Here is an 18,196-nt window from a genome sequence, read left to right on the forward strand (position 1 = left end):
CTCTCCTGAAGGTTTCTTCCCTTTTTTCCCCCTGAAATTCCTATTTGGGAGTTTTTCCTGATCCGATGTGAGGTTCTGGGACAGGGATGTCAATGTGTTCAGATTGTAAAGCACTCCGAGACAAATTTGTAATTTGTGACATTGGGCTATACAAATAAACTGAATTGAATTGAATTAATACTCTTTAAGCTTTATTACGCCTCTGATCTCTCATGCCTCCATCTCTATGCCTCCTCATATCGGGTAGAGACACTGATGAGCTGATCCCCTGCAGCTGAGGCCAATTAGGCCTATTGCCGGCACCTGTTTCCTAAGCCACTCCCCCACACACCTCCACAGCTGACCCTAACGACACCCAGCCACCACAGATAGACGAAGCCAACAAAACTCCTCGGTTGGGTTCCAATAAGTGTTTATTACCGTAAAATAACTACGTTGTGTGACAAAACAAAAGCCAACGCTGTCTTCCCCGTGTGACACAAACTGCACTCTCATGGGTGAAAGTCCAGTCTGTGTTTGACCCGTCCAACTTTCTCACGCGGGTCTCCCTTGCATCTGGCATCATACTGGCAGTCATGTGATCACCAAAAAAATTAATAAAACAGAACTGACTCACAGACCATTTTTCTGCGTCCGGAAAAATGTCTCACGGCACAACTTCACTCTCGAATATCTTTCTCAGTCAGTGCTCACAGGGAGGCAACTGTAAAGACATAAGAGTCCCGTTAGACGGCTTTTCGTCCAGGCGGCCAAAAATGACACCCTGATTACCAGTTAACCTTTCGCAGCGAGGCAAGCTGCAGAGTGTTTCGGGGAGCCAGGCTCGTTTGCCGGACAGCGGTGAAAACAACCAGGTTCCATTTAAACTGAGCCGGGTCGAGGCGGGGAAAGGTCACAGCGCACGCTGACGGGGCCCCGCTGCTGCACGTGCAGCTGTGTAACATTGTGTGGCCGAAAAGAAGGGGAAAAAAGGGTTTGAAGAGTGGCAGGGCAGTAATTGTGCTGCTTTTTAGAAAAACGGTGGTTTCAAAAAAAGGTAACGTCGACAAAGTCGTGCTGTGTTTACGTCTGCTGAAATGGCATCGGTGTGAGTGAGAGAGCAGAGGCGGTGCATATATGTGTGGAAGCTAATCCACCGGCCCGAGATCTCCTCCAGGCCTCCGACGCTGCAGCTAAAGTGCTGGCAAACAACCCGGTGAGGATTTGATTGGATGATTGTTTGGTAACCAGATGGAGAAGCTGCTGGCTCCTGGACACGGCCGCCTTCTTTAACACATTGTATGACTCGTGATTCGCCAGCGATGAAATATCTCATTTGCTAAAATACCAGCGCATGCGTCGTAATATCGGAGCGAACATGGGACACATTCTGGCACACGGCGCGTCCGCAGAGCGGCTGCCGTAAGAATAGCGCTTAAAACTCTGCGGGAGAAAGAAGTTTACTGGAAACAATATGGAGTAAACATTTGGCTATCACACATGTTTCAATTTGATGGCTCATACAAATTAATTCCAGAGATACATGAACATAGAGAGCAAATATAGGCTCACTCAGGGGCGTTTGTAGGATTCCCAGAGAGGGGGGACTAAGCCCCGAGGAGAGCGGAATGGCTGGCTATGACTGCAGGTTATCCAATGTTAGAGACAGAATTTTAGGGTCATTATCTGCCTATTTGGACCCTATCACTGAGATAAAGATGAAATAGTTCAGTGTCAAATATACCATTCAATGGTCAAAAGATAATACTATATATTAATGCAAATAATAGAGAGATGTCGATAGTTATTTCTTGTATTTCTAATTCGCTCGTTCACTCTCACTCAATGAAGACAGTTTCTAAGTTTCCCTTTCATTTGCCTCAAGTAAAGCTGAATGTGAGCAGGTAACAATTATTTAAAAACTACCGATGTCCATAAAAATGAATAACGTATCATTATTAACTACCGACAGCCACATTCTGTAACTACCTGGACTTACAGGTTCACTCTGTGCATCATTTACTGTGAGCTAACCTCATTGGCTGTAATCCTGGCTGTCGATGATGAGAGGTGTTATGGTGTGTTCACCGGACGGACGCCAAATTTTGCGTCCGAGATTACTTGGTAGAGTGAGGAAGCCAGCGCAGCAGCCTCCCCAAGGTCCTAGTGCCCGGGGATTATATCATTAAGTATGACGATAGGCTAAATCCCCTCTAAAATAGGCCTAGCGACGCCCCTGGACTCGCGGCATGGCTGTTTTTGTTGTGCAGTTCTCAAATCCCAAGAGCTGCTCCGATGATCACGACTCACATCCCCGACAGCGTCTCAACAGGCTTCAATTCAAAGTATTTCATTATTTCTTTGCTGATCTGTGATTGGCCATTCCACATAGAACGATGCTCCAGGGGAGGAAGTCCTCCCTTGTAAATAATATCTATTGGAAGAAGGTCTGCATGTTTCCTCTTAAACACCTCACCGTGAATAATACACATATATATATATACTAGAATACGTATACACATTCCCCAATTACTGTATGCAGAGCATTGGACAGATGGGCACGGACACAAACTGATCTTTACGAACATTCAGACACAGCTTTGTTTTCTTAACGAGAAACTCTGGACCTTTGTTGATTTACCATTGAGCATATATTTAAAGACTATGAAAGTTTGGTTTTCAGGTTCCTTCATAAAACCCTAGAAAAAAAGACATATACATCTGTGTTTTTATTTAAAATGTGGAAAAAAACCAAATCTCTGAATTAAAATTATAAATCAAACAAAGTAAAGTGTATAAAATAATCACTTATATAAGTCCCACAGGGGTAAAATAGTAGATAAGAGATATAAGTTGGAAAACAAAATCTGATCAAGTAAAATAAATACATAATCACACAGTAAAGGTATAATGAAATTGCCGCTTTATAATGCACACAGGTTCTCGTGGCCACTGACCAGAGAGAGACACTGAAAAGAGATTTCAGTATCTGTAGCGGCTGTAGCTCAGTGGGGTAAGGGGGTCGTCCTGCAACCCCAAGGTTGTGGGTTCGATCCCCGCTCTCCCCATTAGTTGAAAGTCGAAGTGTCCTTGAGCGAGGCACTGAACCCCCAGTTGCTCCCCGGGCGCATCACTGCAGCCCACTGCTCCTCAATAACTACGGATGGATTGAATGCAGAGAATGCATTTCGTTGCATGTGTACCTGTGCAATGGCAATAGATAGAATCCAATCATTATTGTAAACCTGCACCACACGATAAATATTCTGGATTTGTCACTAGTTATGACATCCGAACGATAGAACGGCCCCCAGTTTTTTTATTTCTATTTTAGGCGGCAAATGATTTTCAATAAGTTCGGGCATTGAAAGCGTGTGTGTGTGCGCGTAGAGATGTGCGTGCGTGCATGTCGATATGTCGCAGCACAGCAACGATCCAGTTTATCTACCGCGCTACATTAGACCGGACATTCACCGAGCGCACACACTTAACATGGCGGTGAGAGACCAGCTGTCTCCTTTTCCCAGCGACGGACACGTCAGGGTGAGGTCACGCACGGGGACACGCATGGATGCACCCACAGCCACACACACACGTGTAGTAATGGAGGTCAGTGGCTACTTACCTGCTGCCCGTGTGTGTGTGTGTGTTCTTGTACAGCAATCTTTGTGAGGACCACAACGAGTTTTAAAACAGCAGAGTGAGGATATTTTGGAAAGTATTTGGTTTCAATGTTAGAATTAAATTGGGTTTGGATTAGGATCAGGTATTTAGTCGTGAAGGTTAATGTTAGGTTACGGGACTAGTGAATGTGTTATTGTCGATAAGCTTACCCATCCAACAGTGAACCATTACACATCGAGCCTTTTAATTAAAATGTTAGCATTGTGAAACAGTTGTGATTTGTTGTTTCGTAATGTTTGTCAGTGAATAAAGCTAAACTTTTGGTTTCCCAGGAGACACAAGCTCTGATCCCCTCGGGGAAAGTCCTGTGTTTGTTGTAAACACATCCATTTGTCCCACACACAGTCCCATTGTAGGCTCTGAATGCCCCCTGACCGGTAGATATCGACCAATTAAAAAATAAAAAATGGCATTCTTACAAAAAATATATCAGTTATGTGTGTTTGTGAGTCTAAAAAAGAGAGAGATGGAGAGAGAGAGTTTGAACCTATGGTTAAATTCAGTGTTGATAAACACACACACACACACACACACACACACATCGTCATAAGGTGTTTAGAGACTGTCTGTTGCCTTTTCCAAAGCGGACACATTTGTAGATGTGAGATGATACAAAAACACACACAAACACACACAGTGAACTATAGAACTAACTTATTGTAAAAATAATCAATGGTTTATTTTCGTGTTTCTTGTGGATGCTCGGCACACACACACTGCAAAGCGTCTCGACAGGCAGGCAGGAGGAGACCCTCCCAATGTGGTCCATGCACACTCTACACACACGTGACCTTTGTGCGTACGGTGGCGGAGGGGTCGAGGCCTTGACCGTTCATACGCTCCCACGTCAGGGTCCTTTTGAGGGCCTGGAACCCTGAGCCTAGTCTTGATACACCTACAGGTCTCCTTTCTATCCCAGGTAATGTGGTGTGAAGGTTGCCTAGCGATTGACCTTTTTACCCCTATTCAGTTCAGTTACGCTCCACCTGGGTCTGCTAGAGCCCCTCCGGCATTTGTCGGGTGAGTTCTAATATTGTGAAGAGAGTGTCGGGTGTCAAGCACATACTGTCGGGTTCTAACATTCTATCATGATTGGTCGACTACTCGTGTGCACATTCCAGTGGGCGAATGCATGCTCGTGATTGGAGGAGAATATCGTCTGTAGCTTACAGCAGAGGGCTCCGCCTGTACTCAAAGAACTAAGGTTACAATAGCGTAACCGCAGTTATCCTCCAGCGTGAGGCCAGCACTAGAGATACATGATGGAGGACTCATCCCATCAGTGAGAATCAAATTGAGTGAAATGAGAGAAAGAAAAGACGAGTGGATAGGATATTAATTCACATTGAGGCAAGATGGCTGACGGGGAAATGGCGAGCTTAAATAATATAACACTTCGCAGACCTCGTCTGCTGCACACCACACTCACTTTATATTTTCCATTTTCACACTTTCCACAATCCGTATTTATAGCCACGCTGAAAAATACCCAAACTACGTGTCAAAAATCGGATACAGTTTTAAACTAATGAGAACGTGTGCCAGTTGAATGGGGTAATCTCATTTGTCTTAAAAAGCAAAAGTAATTTATTTTAAGAATTTCTTCTTGAATTTGCCATTGTTCCCCCCCAATAGCACAGTGGTCTTCATTTTTTAAATCTGTCACTTGGCAGAGAGGTGCCACCTTCTCTTTTCACTCGGGCTATTTGTTTTCTTTGTCAGCAGGATGAGTTATTCCCTCTCTCCACCTCCATTTCTCTCTTTTCTTCTCCCCCCGTTTGCAACTTTACTCTATAATAAGGGATTGATCAGTATGTAAAAAGGGACGAAAAAAGGTAAATTGAAATGCCATTTTGCATCAGCACAGTGTGTGTGTGGGGGGGGGGGTTGTATGCATCTGCAAGGGTTTACCGTGTCTATCCGTGTTCGCTCTGCACATTTGCTGCTCGTTTGTTCCTGTACCTCAAACGAGTGTTGACAGCTTAAACTCCTTTGAGGTCTTTAGAGGCTTTTCATATTTTCTGCGAATGATTTTTATATTACAGAAGTCGTGTCTACAAGAAAATTACATTTGCAGGTTATATAAACGTATGAAGAAAATACATATGCACTTGTGTTTCAGTCAAATGAAATCATAGGATAAACCTCTCCCTTATGTACTATATTCCCATTCCAGGACACCTCATGGTTTATCACCAACTTAACCAAGGAATTGCTTTTGCAATAATGTATTATTGCAAAAGCTCCTGACCAATGTTTCTTGTAAACTCTGAATGGCTGCATACATCAATCACAAGGGACTGCTTACAGATAATGTGAAGACTGAATGTCACACTTTATGACGGAGTGATAATAGCTTTTTATTGTAAAATACATGCATAACCATTGCATGTATTGGACCTTTAAAAAGGTAATACTTTAATCTGTATCTTTACAGGCTAGCCCATTATTTCCCGTCAACAAACATCTACAGTGTGCATGCCTTGCACACAAAACAGCAGCTTTACTGCATATCGAGATGCTAAGTGTTTGTACGGTCTAAGTAGCCTTCCAAGTTTTTTTTATTGTAAATATGAGACATCCCCTACATAACTGCAATAAAACACAATCACTTTGCAATTGGGAACTGCCTGCAGTACTACTTCTACTAATAATAACTCTGAATAAATAAATAAATAGTAGCTGTACTCATAGCATGGCAGTTAGAGACATCTTATTATTAATACTTTTTAATAAAAAATTCAAACATGTCAATACTGACAGAACCCCTTCAGGGATGCCAGAGAAGTAAACGTCTACACAAGTGTCAACATGCACATTTACACATGTTTGTGCAGAAATGGTGAGAATTACTCTCAGCATCGTGTGTGTGCTGCCTTTCGGGGGGGGAGGGGGGGGGGACCGACACCTTTACTGAAGCTGAGGCTTTGAATCCCACCAGAGACAGAAATGTGTCGAGCTGAGACAAGCTTTCAGGGTCAAGGTGTGACATCACAGACTGGAGATCTCTGGAATAAGACTGCAAAAGGACAGAAGATGAAAGGAAAAGGGAAGAAAGTACAACGGCAAATCTAGATATGAGACAAGATCCTCGTCTGGCCTTGACTTTATGCACTATGATCTTTTTTTGGCTTATATGTTGAATACTAAATTGTTGTTCTTCTGAAGTGCACAGGGGTTACGGTATAGTCAGTATGAACAGTGTAAAGTTGGACCTTTCAGGCTTATTGTTTTTTCTTTCTAGGTAAACTGATTTCACTTTTATTTTGCGTCCCAATGGATGATTAGTTGTTGCAATAAATTGCTTTGCTGAGTTTAACCATTTCACAACCCGATACCCTGCACAGCTGATAGAATTAGAGCATATGGTGCATCGTCTTTCAATGGAATCCCATCGTGTTGATCCTCTCGTATATAATCGAGATATCGTGACAACAAATCATGTTTTCCCAATCGATAATAACAATAACAAGATACTCTATATATCTTTGAAAATCTGATAATTTTGCAATTAAATGAGAAAGTACTCCAGTATAGACTATTTACTTATTTAAATACCAGAAGACACGCTGTGTGTGTATATATCCACGTGGCGCTTCTCTGATTCGCATATTGAAGGTCAGTAGGTCAGTTCAACCACTGAGAGCGTAATGAGGAATCAGCACTGAAACAAATCATGGCAGCTCCCACCCTGCTAGCCTGAGAGTGTGTGTGTGTGTGTGTGTGTGTCACAGTGGCGATACGGGGACCTTGACTTGTTGGATTAGTATCACTGCGGGTCCCTGTGTAGGTGGCTCCCAACATGGACACAGGCCGCTGGATCCATACGTGAACACAAGTTCAGGAATAAAGTATTGGATCATTTACTCTAACATTTTTCTGGATTTCATAGCCAACAGTATGATGCAATGGAATGTTGTGAGGCCTTGTGGTCATTTATTGGAAAAACCTGTCCAATTTCTATAAACTGCACAATGTATTTCTGTACGAACTTCCTGTTTGATCAAAACTTCACAATTGGATCCAGAAAAGACGCCCAGATACTGGAGGATTTGGGAGGTAAACCATAAACACTATAGATACATGATTTACATGCAAATGATGTATCTTCTTAGTCTACAAAATACACTAGAAAGCTTATATTGAGATATGGTTAGAGATCAGTCTTGAATACTGAAAAGGTTTGAATAGAAAAAAGTAGAACACAAATATCTCTATGGAGTACTTAGTATTCTGGCCTCATATTTTCATACAAGATTGTTTTTATTTCTCAACCTTGAGACTGTTTTTTTGGTCAAAATCTACTTTTATTTCAATGTTGTGCTCATATATCGCATAAATCCACATTATTGCATTCAAACAATTAATCACACGGCAAATCTTTAGTGCCCAGAAAAAATAAATCAGTATTAAACTATGTCAGAGGGGGCCTGAGCTCACATTTGCCCCGGGGGCCTCGTAGCAGACGAATGCCGCCACGGTTAATGACTCATTACAAGAACAAAAGATGAGCAATCCTCACCAGCAGCGAGCAGATCTTCTGCTCCGACTCAAAGCCCAACAACCGGCCAACAGGCAAGGGAACAACCAACACCAAACCGGGGGGAAGTCCAAGTTCCTTTGAAGCTCTGCATTGCACGCGATAACAAAAATAAAATAAAATGGACGAGAGCAGAGAGAGTTACGGATGCTGAAGTCCATTCTCTTTTCTATCACATGGTCTCTCCCCCGGTGCTTCTTCTGACTGTCGTTGTTCTCACAGCAGACTCTCGTCGCAGTAGGAAAGCACAAGGTGTTACTAATAACACTAACGATGTTACTAATAACAATGGCTCACGATGGCTTCATGGAACTCAGCCATCGTTTATTTCATCATTTACATCTGGGCTTTATTCCTTGTGTCAAAATGTCTTCCTTAAAAAAGAAGCACGTTCTCGTTTCCCTTCTGACATGGTAGTGTAGAATGTATATATATATATATATATATATATATATATATAATCTTTAGTTAGGTGTCCTTTAAAAAAATATGTTTACCGAAGTTGAATCTTTTTTTAAATTACACAATATTTTCCAACTGGCTCTCATGGGGGAAAAAAGAAGAGACGATGCACCTTTTTGTTGGATTTTGTATGTTTTGTATGGCAGGTGCATGTTTGAAACTTAACTTTTGATTAATTGCACCTGTGATTTCCCTTGAGTGAACTCGTTGCCTCCACTGGAAGGTTTTTATTGTCTCAATAGGCCATTTTCAAATCAGTCATTTTGACATATGACAGGGAGGTAAACACAATAAATTACATATGATTATGGTCCCATTATTTTTTAATCGGTCCCGGCCCTTCAAGCGAGTCAGTATGCGGAACACCAGGGTCCCGCTATGGAACAGGGCCAAAATGAACGTGATTATTTCCCCTGTCAAAATGGCTGCTGTGTAAATGGCCCACTGACCACATTCACTGGCGAACATTTACAATCCGTTACCACCTGGCGGTAACCTGGTTCTGTCCAGTGAATCCGAAAGCGTCTTAAAACGTGCGTTCTATCGAGGCGACTCCTCCGTGTTGAAAAAAGAAGTCAGATCGCATGGAAGTACTTCTCTCTTGATTTATTCCCACAGTAAACATTGTAAACATGAGTTTATGGTCTCAGGCTTTAAGGTCTCAGTTTCAAGTCGTCTATAATACAGCATGTTTATTTTGTGAAATTACGGTCCAATTTAGAGTAAAACAGACCATAAAGCTGAGTATGTGGGCCGGCTTACTGTGATTGACAGCTCGCTGCCGCTACCAGAGCCGAATCCGGCGCCACTACGTCTCTCCTCTGCTAATATATATTTGCGGTAACTTCCGTTTACTGGTTGCAGAAAAACAACAACGTGGCGACAGCCGTATTCCGAGATGGCTACGGCGAAATCGCCAGACTCGAGGCTTCAAAACGACAGTATGCAAACCAAAGGATGACGTCAGGATGACCACTTCCTGTGTACAGTCTACGGTTACGACCCAGGGACGTCCTTACTACTCATTAGAGACTGGCAAGAGATCAAAAGAAGGCTGTGACAACAGAATAAGAAAGGCCCTACTTCTTCACAAAGAAATTCTGAATAATAATAATTGATTTGAGCAAAAGAGCAAAATCGTTGATGCCGCGCTGCAGTTTTCAGAGGACAAAGAGTGATGTGACCTGAGGCAGGCTGGATTGGTGCAGTGCAATCAGTCACTCAGGGTGTGATACAGTAACAATGGAGCCTGCATTGCAATCTGTGAAACACAGACTAGTTTCTTGTTTCTTCCCTGTCACTCTCACTCTCATGCACACGCAACTATTTTCCCTCCACACTTGTTTTTCCAGTCACTGACCTCAGTAGAGACTCGTTAATAAAAATAATAATTGCTCCTTGGTTTAATCCCAGCATTCCACTGGGATTACTGATTTTAATTCAGGCAGCCTTCCCTGTCCTTGGTTTACTAATTGGGAGAATGCGTGAATTAATGAGATTTGGTATAAGCTATTATATCTTAATTATTTAAACCTCATATGGGTTAACAGTCTGAGACTGTGATAACGTACACAATGGGTGTTTGTGCATCTAATGAGAGAAAAGGAACCCACAGCGCAGCTCACAAAATGTCTTAATTAGCATCGTCTTTTAAGGGATTAATCTCTGAAATTCACACTGAACTAACATGTCATAATGTCTGAATTATCCATAGCAATGGTTATCAGATTGTGGGTGTGATTGACTGCTTTTGTTTTCTGCACCAAACTGAGAAGAAAATATAAACATAATTATTTACTTTTCCCTTAATTTTTACAACGATTTTAGAATGAACTATTGTGTAAGGCTCTCAGAATATTAAATCACTGTCTTTATTTCGAAGTGTTCCCTAAACATCATCTCAGATACATTTCCTCATTATTGGTTTCTCCTGACTTCACATAGACTCACTAAACAGCACAGTTATGACACTACATCATTAACTTGGTGGTGTAATTAGGCAATAATACCATTTAGTGTCCGACTCTTAACAGGAGAGGAAAATTATCCCCAAAAGGTACAAGAAGATAATCTAATGTGGGCACTGTTGCATAATAATAATAATATAAAAGCCAACTGTGATGACTTCCCTGAGCCATTCCTTCAGGCTTGATTTCATAAAAAATGGCGCTGGGTACTAAATAAATTGTTGGGGAGTAGTGAACTACATATATTTAAACTATTACATTTTGCAGTAGCTTGCCGGTAGTTCAACTTCACCAGTAGTCAATGTATTTATTTTGTCATTTCTTTCACATGTCAACTCCATCAAAGGAAAACCCCTGATGGCCGGAGGGTGTTCGTCACACTGACTAACATGACGCTAATAAGCAGGATTGACTGACTCTCTACTCCAGTGTTACTTTAATTGCGAACTCCGTTCCCCCGGGATCATTTTCGATATCAGTTATTTTCCCTCTGTATCAAAGCCAACAATGGCAGTTTAATTAGTCCCAGGGCTGGCCCACTCTCCTCATCACTATCGGTCTGTATCCTTTCTACTCTCCATCCCTCTCTTCCCTGTATCTTCGTCCAGTCTTATCCATCCTGATACTTTACAATAAGCCTGTGGAAACTTGGCCGTCCGATTCACTTTTATGCTGATTCCATCATGCAGTCGCTCACTCCGCTGCCACATATCAGCTCCAAGAGGGAAGAAAGATCAACGGTGAGGGCAACCTATTCTAGCACCCAGACATATGAACTGCCGTTGTTGGCTTGGATACTGAGGAGAAGGGAAATTACGATGAAAAAGGAGTCTGGTGGAATGGATAGCTGAAATGTGAAAAAGCACAAGAAGAGCCAGGAGGAGACGGATAGACAGCATCTCAGGAAATGCATCAATACGTCTACCTTGTTAGTTTAAGCTACTTTACTGTGCTATTGTGTATGATCCAAATGGTGTTTACACCTTCTTGGAGGACGCAGCACAACCATGTTAGATGTCACCCCTTTGATCATGTTTGTGAATTTTAGAAGCTGCGCTATGTTCCTCGATGACAGTTTATTTTTTAGCCAATGCATTTCCAGGACAAGTGGCACATTAAATGTATACAATTTTATGCCAATTATAAAAAAGTGTACTTTCTAAAGCCAGATAGAAGCACCATCGGTTTGCCATTTAAACATTGGATGGGTGGTGGAAAGATCGAGTGAATGGCGACTTGTAGACGAAAGAAAAGACCCGTCAGATTAAATGAATATAATTCAACAGCACCACAAATTGCAGCATCTAGAAAGGCCATGCAGTGGAACGTCCCGACACATTATTCAACTCTTCACGGAGTAGGCGGTCTTATCGCCGTAGCTCTAAAAAGGACTATGATTCGTCCAAATCACTGCAGTTCAGACTTATTATACGACAGTGTGTTCACGCAATACTGGGAGAAATAGCAACCGAAGAACGGCCTCAAAGATCTGAGATTGATGCAATTTAGCGACTGGCCAACTAACACCTAAGGAAATTGTGCAAAACATGTTTGAAACTGGTTGAAGCAATGACAGATAACAGGTTGTTACTGAATTACTGAAAGAATAGCACAATGATACATGTTGGAGCTTTTTATTTGGACATTTGTATTTAGTTATATTGTAAAGTAATATTGTTTAGGTGTTCATTTAAGTTATATTTTTGATATGTTAGAGTTTTAGTTTAGTTGGGATCGTTGTTTGAATATATTTAGTTATAGGAGTGGCTCACTGATTGGGTAACACTGGGCCCCTGTGGTTATATGTATAGGTGTGGGTAACTTCAGGACCAGCATGCACCGGGGTGGCCGATGGACATTACTCTATTTTGGCTGCGTCAACTCAAAACCCCCACGGTACGTCAGTGGCAATCTGATTTATAGTTTTATTTGAGTTATTTGGACAAATGGCCACTACAATACAATTAAATGTCTTGGTTTCATGAAAGCCCAATAGACAAGAGTAAAATAGGTAGTACATCAAACTGCCCATCAGACACTCTGTTAGCATTCATTTTAATGTCTGTGGGGGTTTAAGATCATTGAATAACCTTGAGCTCATGGTTAAGTTGGAGAAGACATACAGCTTCAAATATTTACCTTTCAAACTTCTTGTTTCTCATCTACCTTCTGAGAAAAAGAAAGAATGTGCCACACAAGGTCGCCTCTTGGCCTCTATGTCTTTCGTCAAGGTTTAATGGAAAACTTTGCACTGAAAAAGCAACAGTTGGATTGCATTCAGCAGAAGAAATGGAGTTTTCATATGATGTCCATTAGCAGCACTGGTGTTCACGTGTGTTTTATGAAGCAGATATGAAATCTATTGCTGTTGGTGGAGGCCAATATAAATCCGGCTACAGAGCACGGTGAAGGTTAGATAGAAATGTCTAAATTCCAAAACATACACGATACATTTCTAAAATGACCTTGAGTCAGTGATGCATTAGTGCGTCAATAGTAAATACTTTCTGAATTCAAGTAAGTTGTTCACGGTTGAAGGCCATATAGAATAGTTCATTATTCCCACCTCGCCACGACAGGTCAACTATTATTAGAGGGGGCATATATGGATATGTAACAATGGGCAGGGGAAGAAAGGGACCCACGGTCAGTCCAGGAGTGTATAAAGGTAGCCTGTAATTGTTATGTCATTGAGTCTTGATGCAGTGTGATAAATTGTGGTAAAAAAAAATTTGATTGAAAGTGTAACAAAAGTCTGATTTGAAACATGGATATTACGTGCCCTGCATATCCTGAGGATGACGATAGTATAAGGAAATTACAAGTTGTTATATAACTTTTCTTTACTCTATGATCACATTGTGAATAGCTCCTAACGATAACGCCTTTTCAACTGCTTAAATTCAGCCCAATAATCACCTCAACCCAGACATGATGCTTCACCCACAGGAGCACAGAGCACTCTTCTGTGAACGGCTGCAATCGTGGCAAGGAGAAAAGAAAGAGGAGGTGGGAGAGGAGCCAGAAGTGCAGTTTGGAACTGAGCTAGAAGGAAATAACAGATTTCCACCTGCTTTACGTCCGCTTTGGGTGAGGCTGCAGTGCCATTGTTTCCTTGACAGAGTTGTTCTTTTCTTTTCAACGGCGACACGTTGGTCCTGAAGATGATGGAGTGATGTGTGATGATCTCCATGGAGCAGCATGGCATTTCTAAGCTCTCCATTTGGACGGAAATGGACGTAGTTGGCTCTGAATGTTTGAGTGCTTTCCATTTTACTCAATGGAGCGCATTTTAAACCATACGTAAACATTTCAAAAACCAAACTCAATATCTCGTATCATATATAACCTCTAAGATTACAGACTTGTGCTGCGAAAGTTTTTTTTCTAAACATTTCCTTCACTTGCTTCTCAATGACTGACTAGGTGGTGGTAGGTTATGATAATCATATGGAGATGGTATGGAAATAAAGATGTACCCCTATTGTTACCAGAGTCACCTCACAATGCAACCTAAGCACTTTTACTATATGGAAATGAGCAAACCGTTTCCTAACTATATCATAGAGTACTGTAGATTGAATATAAAAATGCCCTCTCTCTGACCTTAATTTAACACGGTGCTTTATCCTGGCTCTGTTTGAGTTGCCGCACCATTGCTTCTGCCTGGAGCCACTGAGGGGCGGGATGTGATGACAGTGAATGTGATCCCACAAATGAGTCCAAATGATGCTGTCATTTTTATGGAAACCCAACAGAAGAGGACTGATTAGGTCAAATTTAGATGGAATAAATCCAAGTGCAATTTGCATTACCGCTGCATAACTACCTGTCATGTGTATATAGGGCTGCATTACCGGGACCACGGTAGAATACTTTGCTGCTTTAACCCTTTTAAGTGTCATCACACGGCGAAAAAAACTGACTGCTGTGGATTTTGAGGTTTTAATTGGCCTGCATGGTAAAGTGAAAACATTTATTTTAAGCTTGATTGCACAGACATTCAAAATAGGTGAAAAAAACAATTAAATTATTTGTTATTCAGATGGCAGAGGACTTTAAATCTCCAACATGATTCTCATCCTTGCTTGCCATATTTTGTTGTCCGGCCAGAAGCCCCCGTCATGCCTTTTGCGTAGCATCTATGACGCTGAAGGTCTTTGCATGCACCTTCAACATTGAAAGACGTAGTTAATGTTGTAAAACAGCTGAGGCAACATAACCACTTAAATAGGATTAGAGAAAACATCACGCTTGAATTAAGAAAGCTGGAGACTGTAACGAGGGACGAGAAAAGTAATGTGACAAAAATATCACTCAACTTCCAGTAACCGGAGTTTGTTTCGCCAACCGGAACCTTAAATGGACTTCTCAGCAATGCCCGAATGTCAGTATGTGACGCCGTGAGCGTGAGACAAAGTTTAAATCTTTCAAAAGAGAGTTGACCGTAGTTGTGGCATCCTGTTTCCTGACATCTTTGTAATGAAAACAATCCAGACTTGCGAAATCCCCCCAAAAAATGTAATTGAGGCAGGGTCCATCCTTGGATGCCACCAATTACAACATGATGAAATATCAGGGAAATATGCGCATCGGCGTTTCTTCTCAGCGTTCTTTGATTCACACGGAGGCTTTTGTTTACTGACTCGCCCAAAGACCGACTGCATCATTAGGGGTTGACATTTATACGTCGTTGCCGTGATTCACTTTAGTGATTAACATTTTGCATTCGCTTTATTGTTTGAGAGTGCCAGAGTGAACTATAAAACTGGTAAGTTATTTACGGAAATCTTGGACTGTAGAATGAAGATAAGAGGCTGGGTTTGGGGCACATTCGGTGTCCATTGCATCCCCAGAAAGTCTGTATAAAGGAAAGTCTCAGTGAATGATGTTCGGAGCATTTCCAGGGTTTTTGCTGTTCAAGAAAATTCTACATGATTCATATTAATGAATAACGTGTGTGTCTCCTTGTTATGCTTCTCTAAATCCACCCTTCACACTCCTTTATCACATATATGATCTTGGGGAAGGAAGGCATCCTCACCGTCTGTCTTGTTAAAATGTAACATAACACTTTCGGCACCACATTAATTAACAACTACATCACAGGCTGCATCAGAGGGAGCTAACGTCTCATCCCAGTGTTGTGTAGGCGACCTGATCGTGGGCATTGAGAGTGATCTCGAAGTTCTGTGTCTGTTGGCCACCAAACGGGTGAAACCGATCAAGTAGCAGCAAAACTTGACTTGAAAGAGACGAAGCGAAGGATGAGGTAAAAACAAAATGGCTACATGATGCATTCAGGTGCTATTTGGTGTTCTAATGATGTGCTTACATTTAAACTAGAAGCGTCTTGCATCTTCAAGAATAAAATTTCAAACTACACACAATAAAAAAAGAGTAAATACCCGGTGTTGCCCTCTCTTTTCCTGATTATAGCTAGCTAGTAGCACTAGCTCCAAGTACGTTGTTCACATCTGGCATTAGATCTCCATTTTTGACGCATTCCTTATATATCTTTATGGACTGTTCCAAATTTTCCGACAACTCAGACAGAGCAAGCCTACGCAATTTAAGAAGCTCCTGGAGATGAGGAGAGAAATAATGAGAGTCGTCGCGTCCTCCTCTGCGATAGCCACGAGAGCTGACGATGGAAATCGTGTATGCGTGCATGGAGTCGCGACTCGTGGAACAATCGGTGGCAAACGATGCTTTGCTAATCTTCGCGTGCAACGTCGCAACATTTGATTTTTATGTCTGGGAAACTGCTGCAACACAAAAGAAGCACAAAGTCGTACAACTGGAGGAGAGGATGCGGTTTGCAAGGTGGGGGCTCGTATGAGCTAAAGACTACGAACACTGTGCAAGTTGCTGTTGGAGAATCCACACAGTCTCATTTGTTCTTAGGAGGTGTGTATACACACACACACACAGACGTCAGCGCCAATTGATTAGTTTGCCTTGAGGGGACGGCCTGAAGGAGATTGTTTATAGCTTGGAGCTTCACTCGGTGGGAGAAGGCAAAGCCTGAGACTGGTGTCCCCCTCATGGTTAATGAACTGTTCCAGGTATACTGTGTTTGTCATGTTTTACATTACGTGTAATCCGTATGTATTTCTGTTATGTGTGGTGGAATAAATGTTCCGATGCCTTGTGAGAAATCAAAAGTATTCTAAGCACGGTGGTCTTATCACACTTTATTATATAGTAACAAGTTCACAAATGATCAGAATGTGAGCCAGGTACAAACAAGTGGACAAGTGATTCAACTAGACAAATAAGTCATGGAACAAATAAGTAATCACATCAAACAAGTCATGGAAACACCCAGCTGAGTGGAGCAAAGTCTGAACCCTCCTTATGAGAAGTTTCTGACTTAATGCTGCCTTCTTCGTCGACTCGTCTCTTCTTATACACATCGCCAGACGTGCACATTCCAGAGGAATCTGTTCCCCCTCGATAAGTAATAGGAGACCCCTGAAGGCTTTGTTTATTCTGCAACCCCCCAACATTTGAGTGACCTTTCCAGTTGGTCCATCACCTCAAGTCATCGGTTTGTGACCTTTTCACATGACCCCACACAGGATTAGATTATCCCCCATAGACAGATGGGAGAGACAGCTGTTGATACATTTTCTACTCCAACAATCCCCTCTTTTTGTCATTTTTGACAATTTAACTGAAAAAATAGTAACAAAATGTTAAAACATTCTTAGAGCATACATCCGTGGTGTAGATTCACAAAGATTTCAAAACATCACATCATCAACCTCAAAGAAGTACATACAAAATTGATTATAGTTTGCTAAATCTACTGTGTAAATACATTGCTTGCTTAAACATTGTCCTCAACATTAACCCAAGTATCATTCTCTATTGAGGAGAGTGAACAATTGTTCGCATCACATTGTTCAGCTGGGAAGTGGAAAACTTTTTCCCCTTCCTGCCACTTCCTGGAGAGATGGAAAGGGCTAGTATCTTTGCCGTCTATGTTATGTGATTGCAATTTATAGATAAGGAACAAGATAATTGCTATTGTGGTTAGAAAGAGTAGTGCGTGGATGCTTTTACTCTGGCTGCACCCATGCTTCTTAAAGGGGGCCGTGATGCTGGAGATCTTTCTTCCATCGCTGCTGCTTCTTGGGTGGCTACACCTTCGCACATGATTTCGCCTCCTACCACACTGATTTATATATGACAGCTTTGCGGTTTGAGAAACTATGGGCTTCTCCCCTCCTCTCTCTTCCCAGCCACATAAATTGAGTGAGGTGCTTAGTTACGTCACTGTTAATGGTGCGCTTGTCGGTAGCTTGGCACACTACTTGATGGAGGAAGGCGCTCGCTTTTCTCACCCTTCCCCTTTAGTCCGGACCCGTAGCAGCTGCTCCTTCTCCCTCTGGGTTTGGGATGCGTTTGCAGTGGCTAGCGTGGACCCACGTTGCTTTTCCTTCCACTTTCACCGCCGTCTCTGTGGTCAGGAGTACTTGGAAGGGACCCATGTAGCGTCTCTGCTTCCAATGCTTTCTCCTGTGATCCTTGATGAGCACCCAGTCTCCTGGTTTCA

The sequence above is a fragment of the Pseudoliparis swirei genome, chromosome 11 (genome assembly GCF_029220125.1).
Source record: "Pseudoliparis swirei isolate HS2019 ecotype Mariana Trench chromosome 11, NWPU_hadal_v1, whole genome shotgun sequence".
Taxonomy (NCBI): domain Eukaryota; kingdom Metazoa; phylum Chordata; class Actinopteri; order Perciformes; family Liparidae; genus Pseudoliparis; species Pseudoliparis swirei.